Source organism: Bufo bufo, chromosome 3 (genome assembly GCF_905171765.1).
Source record: "Bufo bufo chromosome 3, aBufBuf1.1, whole genome shotgun sequence".
Lineage (NCBI taxonomy): Eukaryota > Metazoa > Chordata > Amphibia > Anura > Bufonidae > Bufo > Bufo bufo.
Genome location: NC_053391.1, coordinates 180,656,512 through 180,662,860, shown reverse-complemented (window position 1 = coordinate 180,662,860; position 6,349 = coordinate 180,656,512). Strand labels below are relative to the sequence as shown.

At 39.8% G+C, this 6,349-nt stretch overlaps 1 protein-coding gene across 1 annotated transcript in view; it reads left to right on the top strand.

Annotated features, from left to right (window-relative positions):
- The first annotated feature begins 1,283 nt into the window (after nt 1-1,283).
- The window catches only part of SYTL5 (synaptotagmin like 5), a 169,380-nt gene continuing 164,314 nt past the window's right edge, over nt 1,284-6,349 (top strand). Inside the window, exon 1 of the mRNA XM_040423794.1 lies at nt 1,284-1,353. The gene's annotated coding sequence lies outside the window, so the exon portion shown is untranslated. The remainder of the gene's footprint in view (nt 1,354-6,349) is intronic.

The following is a 6,349-nucleotide window of genomic DNA, read 5'->3' as shown; positions in this document are numbered from 1 at the left end:
TAAATCGCAGTATAGGGATTATAAGTAACAAAAAAAAAAAAAAACAGTTTAGTGGGGTGACAGAAGCCCTTTAATTAAGTCGCACCCCCACCAAACGTGAAGCATTGTACCTCTTTCCCTGCAGCAGCGCCAGAAGGGAAGATTCGATGTAGTCTCACTGGTTATCTGTACCAACGGGATAGGATCTTTATAGTTTTTTTCTTGGGCGGCACAAGCCATAGAAAGCTTATGAGAGTATAGAAATGCTTTTTGAAGATCAGCTTTTTCAATGGTATTACCTAGTTCTGATTCCCAACCAATGATAAAATTAGGACTGTCCTTGTGAGAACCTGTTAGAAGAATCTGATATAATTGAGAGATGAGGTGAGTCGGAGGAGAGGACACAGTGAACAGCTTTTCAATCTCGGAACACTGCGCTCCCCCTGGACAAGACAAAGGATTTTATTTGTTCATATTCTAACCAAGAGATCCGTGTATCGGGAAATCTAGCGGAAATTGAGGAAAGAGACGGGAATGTGTTACCTAACATAGGGTGGTGAAAGCGAGGATCGTCTGTGACCTTCATGCCAAGAAATGAATCCCTTTCCATGCCTGCAGGAAATGCTGGATTGTGGAGAATGGAGGTGAGCGGGCTGAGTCTTCTAATACCCATTCCCTTCTGAGTTAAGGAATCCCATATTTTAAGTGTTTGTTCTAGTAACGTGTGATGACTAGATAGCAGAGGACGGTCCTCAGATGAAAACCACGGGATGTGTTTGAGTGGGAGAGAGGAGTAAGGAGTACATGATAAAGGCCACTTACTGAAGTGAGACAACCCCTTTAAGCCTCACTCACACATCTATGTCCGTGCTTAAATCCGTGAAAAGGTGATCATTGAAGCATCCGTGTTGCATTTGTGGTTTTCACAGACCCATAGGCTATAATGGGTGTGATGAATCCGTGGACACGGACAAAATAGAGCATGCATCCGTGCTAAAAACACTGACCCATGGACCATGGTAAAAAACTGATGTGTGAATGCACAAAAGAAAATAAATGGGTACGTGTGCTGTCTGTGGAGAACACGAACAGCACACGTACGTGAAGCACTGACGTCTGCATGAGGCTTAACAGTTAAACGCAACATGGGCGTTTACAGCCTCTGTTCCTGCTATTCTGTCAGGTAAACATTGTACCGCTGGGCGTGTCGCTTGTCACCAGGTCCCAGAGACAAGACAGTCTGGTTTGTCAGGTTTCCAGTACAGTGATCTGTGGACTACTGAGGTTGTTTTACACTGTTGGATATAATGAGCTTTGATGAAGCACGAAACTGTTTTTGTCTCACTTCATACTTACAAATTGGCACTACATAAGGTAAGATGTCTGATTATTGCAGATCACTGGATGCATTCGTCAGATACAACCGCTCTGTTATATTGTATAGTCTTTGAATTTCTGGTATTTAACAGGTACCTTTTGGTCAGTGAGGGTTGCACAGGGCAGTAGATTAGTTTGTCAGGTTCTCCGTAAATCAGTTTTTTGATTGACGATACCGGACACTCACAGATCTGCATGTTCTAATGTTTTTTTTATTCCTCTGTGAATGAGTTTCATGTCAGTATGTCATCTTAGGAACTTGGTCATGTGACAAGTAAGTGACTGACCTATAGATTTCTGGATTCAAGTAGCAGCACACAGTAGTAGTCAGTTCAGTCCCAGGACAGGGTCGCATGTTGTGACTGGAAAGGTCATAAAAAAGCCTGGGCAACAAAAAAAAGTAATTTAACTTTTCTTTTTTTGCAGTATGGAAGATGCCATCATAGGATATTATTATAGTAGTCATTCTAGATCAGATGCCACCACAGGGCACGAGTGAGGTCATCACATAGGATCAGATGCCACCACTGGGCACCAGTGAGGTCATCACATAGGATCAGATGCCACCACTGGGCACCAGTGAGGTCATTACATAGGATCAGATGCCATCAATGACAATAATAATCTTTATACTATACCACCAGTATATTCCACAGCACTTTACAGAGAGTACGTGTATCAATAAATTCAGACCTTACACCGTAACCTACCATTCAAGCAAGACTAATGAGGGCCCTGCTCACAAGAATGTACAGTCTGAGATATTACAATCGCAGTGATGTGAAAAGGAATTCAGGTCACTTACCAGATATCAATACCAATATCAGATCCTCCAGTATTTTATGTACAGTATATTAAGCATCTGCTAGTTTTCTGGTATTCAAATCAGCCATAACATTAAAGCCAGAAACTGGTGAAGTGAATAACATTGATTATCTTGTGACAATGACACTTCTCGAGGAGTGGGATATATTTGGCAGCAAGTGAACAGTCAGTTCTTGAAGTTGATGTGTTGGAAGCAGGGAAAATAGACAAGTATAAGGCAAGGGCTACAGGGCAACACTGGTCACGCGACACCTGTCGCGGCCAGGATCGCTGAGTAGCAGTGATCCCATAGAAATGAATGGGGCCGCCGCAGCAGTCGCAAGAAATCCAGCCGTGTTGGATTTCATGCGACTGCTGCAGCGATCCCGTGCATTTCTATGGGATTTCCGCTACTCAGCAATCCTGGCCGCGACACCTGTCGCGTGACAAGTGTTGCCGTGTAGCCCTTACCTAAGGGTCTGAGAGACTTGTAAAGTGCTGTAGAATGTGTTGACACTATACATAAAGATTATTATTATGGACAAGAGTTAAACTGTGAAGGGTAGACAACTAGGTTAGCACATATCCAAACCAGCAGTTCTTGTGGAGTGTTCCCAGAAAGCAGTTAGTCCTACCATTAGTGGTGCAAGGACAACCGGAGAAGCAGCTACAAGGCTCTTAACCCATTCCTGAACGCCTTACATATATTTACTTCGGGACTTTAAATATGGTGTCCGCTCGTGCATGCAGCAGTGACCTTGCTTCCTATAGAGCCCCTGCCTGTGGAAGGGCTCCATAGGAAGATAGTGTAATTCTCATAAACTCCAATGCTAATGCATTGGAGTCAATGAGAAAAGCAATCTAATGATTGCTTGCTATAGTTCCCTAGGGAAATTGTAAAAAAGTGAAAAAAATAAAAAAATAGTTTTTTAAAAAAACAACACAATTTCCCCCAAATTAACATAAAAGTACATAAACAATAAAAAAAAATAAACATCATGGGTATGACCGCATGCAAAAACTCCCGTACTGTTAAAATATAAAAATATTTATCCCATATGGCAAACGACGAAAGGGTCACTTCAGTTTAAGAAATTGAATAAAATGTAATCAAAAAGTCATACACACCCCAGAATGGTATCAATGAAAAGTACAGATTGCCCTGCAAAGAAATGAGCCCTCACACAGCTCCGTACACCTAAAAATAAAAAAGTTATGACCTCCACGGTTCAGATACTGTTGATCTATCCTGATTAAAATCTCGGAAAACCTCTTTAATACCTTAAGAGGCAGAGTTTCCAGAATAGTGTCACTTCTCGGGGGTTCCATTTATTATTTCGCCCCAGTGTCTCTACAGTTGTCAGCACAAGAGGCATAAAGCACCACATTGGGCCTCAAATGCACATGGTGCTCTTTTACTCCTGAGCCCTGGTGTATGTCCAGGCAAAAGATTAGGGCCACATTTAGGGTGTTTATTAAACCAGAAAGCACAGTATAATAATAAAAGGGCTGACTTTTCACACTGGCACTGAAATTGCATAACTGTGGAAATTTGTGGGGTGAAAATACTCACTAAATATCTTGATGAGGGTTGTGGTTTCTAAAATGGGGTCACTTCTTGGAGGTTTCTTTTTTTGCTTTACAACAGAGCCTTTAGTGCACTCTTCTGAACTCTGCAGTGTGCCCAAACTGCAGTATATGACCACATTGGGGCTATTGTCATACTTTGGAAAAATTATGTAACAAGTTTGGGTTGCTATTTCTCCTACTATCACTTGTGAAAATGACACATTTAAAGCTAAAACTACATATCATTGAAATAAAAGTCATTTTCATTTCACAATTTAAAAAATAAAACTATGAAATACCTGTGGGGTCAAGCTAATCACTATACCCCTAGGTGAATTCTTTGAAGGGTTTCCAAAATGAAATACATTTTTGGGTTTTTACACTGTACTGGGATCTCAGGGGCTCTGCAAATGTTTTTTGGCATCTGAGAAGCATTCCAGCAAATCTCCCTTCCAAGAGCCAAGGGTACTCCTTCCCTTCTGAGCCCTCCAGTGTGCCCATACAGAAGTTTATGACAACATATTGGGTGTTGCCATATTCAATAGAAAATGTGTAACAAACTGTGAGGTTATGGTTGTATTTTTCAGTAACGGAAGCGTTTTTCCTGAACCCTGCCGGATCCAGCAAAAACGCTAGTGTGAAAGTAGCCTTAGTTGCCCATCAGATTCCACCTTTCATTTTTCACAGGTCCTTTGGAAAAGGAAAGGTGGAATCTGATTGGTTGCTATGGGCAACTAAGCCAGTTCTACTTTACACCACTTTGATAAATCTCCCCCTAAATCTTTAAATTTCGCCTCCATTGTGTTTTTATTCTTGTGGACTACCTAAAAGGATAACGTTTCTAAAATTGGTTTTAAATAATTTGAAGGCGTAGTTTTCAAAATGGGGTCAAAGTCACTTTACAACTAAATTTGTCCTTATAAAAGTCTGTTTTAGAAAAAAATGAGAAAATTTGAAAAACTGCTTCTAAAATTCTAATACTTCTAGCATCCTAAAAAAAAAAAAAAATATGGCATTTACAAAATCATTCCAACATAAAGTAGACATATGGGGAATGTTAATGAATAACTATTTTGTAAGATATCACTATTTGTCTTAAAGGCAAATAATACATTTTGAAAATTGATAATTTTTTTTAAATTAAGGTAAAACATGTCAACCCATATTTCACACTAATGTGAAGTCTAATTATGTCTTCTCAGAATGGCTTGCATAGGTAAAAGCATTCCAAAGTTATTACCACATAAGGTGAGGTGTCAGATTTGCAAAATTAGGCTGGGTCCTGAAGAGGTTAAATGGGTCAGCTCTGAATCCGGACATAACCCCTTCTTCACTCTTCACATCATAAATATGCTTTAGTCATCTATTCACTTGTTATAGGAATGTGCTGTATGTGTGTCCACACAGTTCCATATTATGTTTTAAAAGGGGTTGTCGAGGATTAGAAAAACACGGCTGCTTTATTCTAAAACAGCCCCACTACTATCCATGGGTTGTGCCTGGTATAGCAGCTCAGCTAAGTGAATGGGGCTGAGCTGTAATACCGTACACAACCTGTCGAAGAAAGCAGCCATCTTTGTTCTAGTCCTGGAGAACCCATTTAACTGAATATGCTTTAGTAAGTGTTTAGCTAATATATTTATGACGTGGTAGTTTAACTGACTAAACTGGTTTTACAATGGGAAATATATGGGGAAAATGACAAGGAAACAATGTATCCTTTGTGTGTCACCGTGTAAAAGTGAATAAGCCTGAAAGAATGCTCCTCAACTTTTTTTCCCTGTAGCATTTACTTTACTGTTTTGTGAGAAAAGTACATATTTGGCAATGTATTGAAACAATATGATATTCGTCCCTTTCCCATCCAAAGTCTCCATGGTGCAAAATTTAGAAGATCACTTGTCAGGTGTTAGGTAACGTCTGTGACCAGCATAACTTAAAGCGAACCTGTCACCATGAAAAGGCAGTAGAATTGAAGGCAGCATGGTGTAGAGCAGGAGTAGCTGAGCAGATTGATATACAGTTTTGTGAGAAAAGTTGTATTTCATTTATTCATTTAAATTCCTACTCATTCTTTGAAGTCAAGGAGGCAGCCCCATCAGTGATTGACAGCCTTCCCTCTATAACTGTGTATACAGAGATAGCTGTCAATCACTGCTAGGACCACCTCTTGACTTCAAAGAATGAATGAATAGGAATTTAAATAAATGAAATAAAACTTATAAAGAATCTTTTCCCACAAAAATGTATATTAATCTGCTCAGCTTCTTCTGTTCTATAACATGCTGCCTGCAGCTCAGATACCATGTTCAATGTGACAGGTTCCCTTTAAAGGGGTTTTCCAGGATTGCTATGGTTTTCAACACGCCCATGGACATAACATCACAGGAAATAAGAAAGCGCTGCATGGACATGGTCATGTGACCACAGCCCAGAACAGGAGATAGGAGCAATAAAGGTAAAAGAAATACATTACAAAATTCCAGCTACCTTCATAAATTATTATTTTAAAGGATGTTGATGCAAACCGGCAAACCCCTTTAAACTCTGCCTATATATTATAAATGAACAGTAGCTTTTATTTGTATGAATAACCCTCAGTTTCAGGAAAGTTATTAAC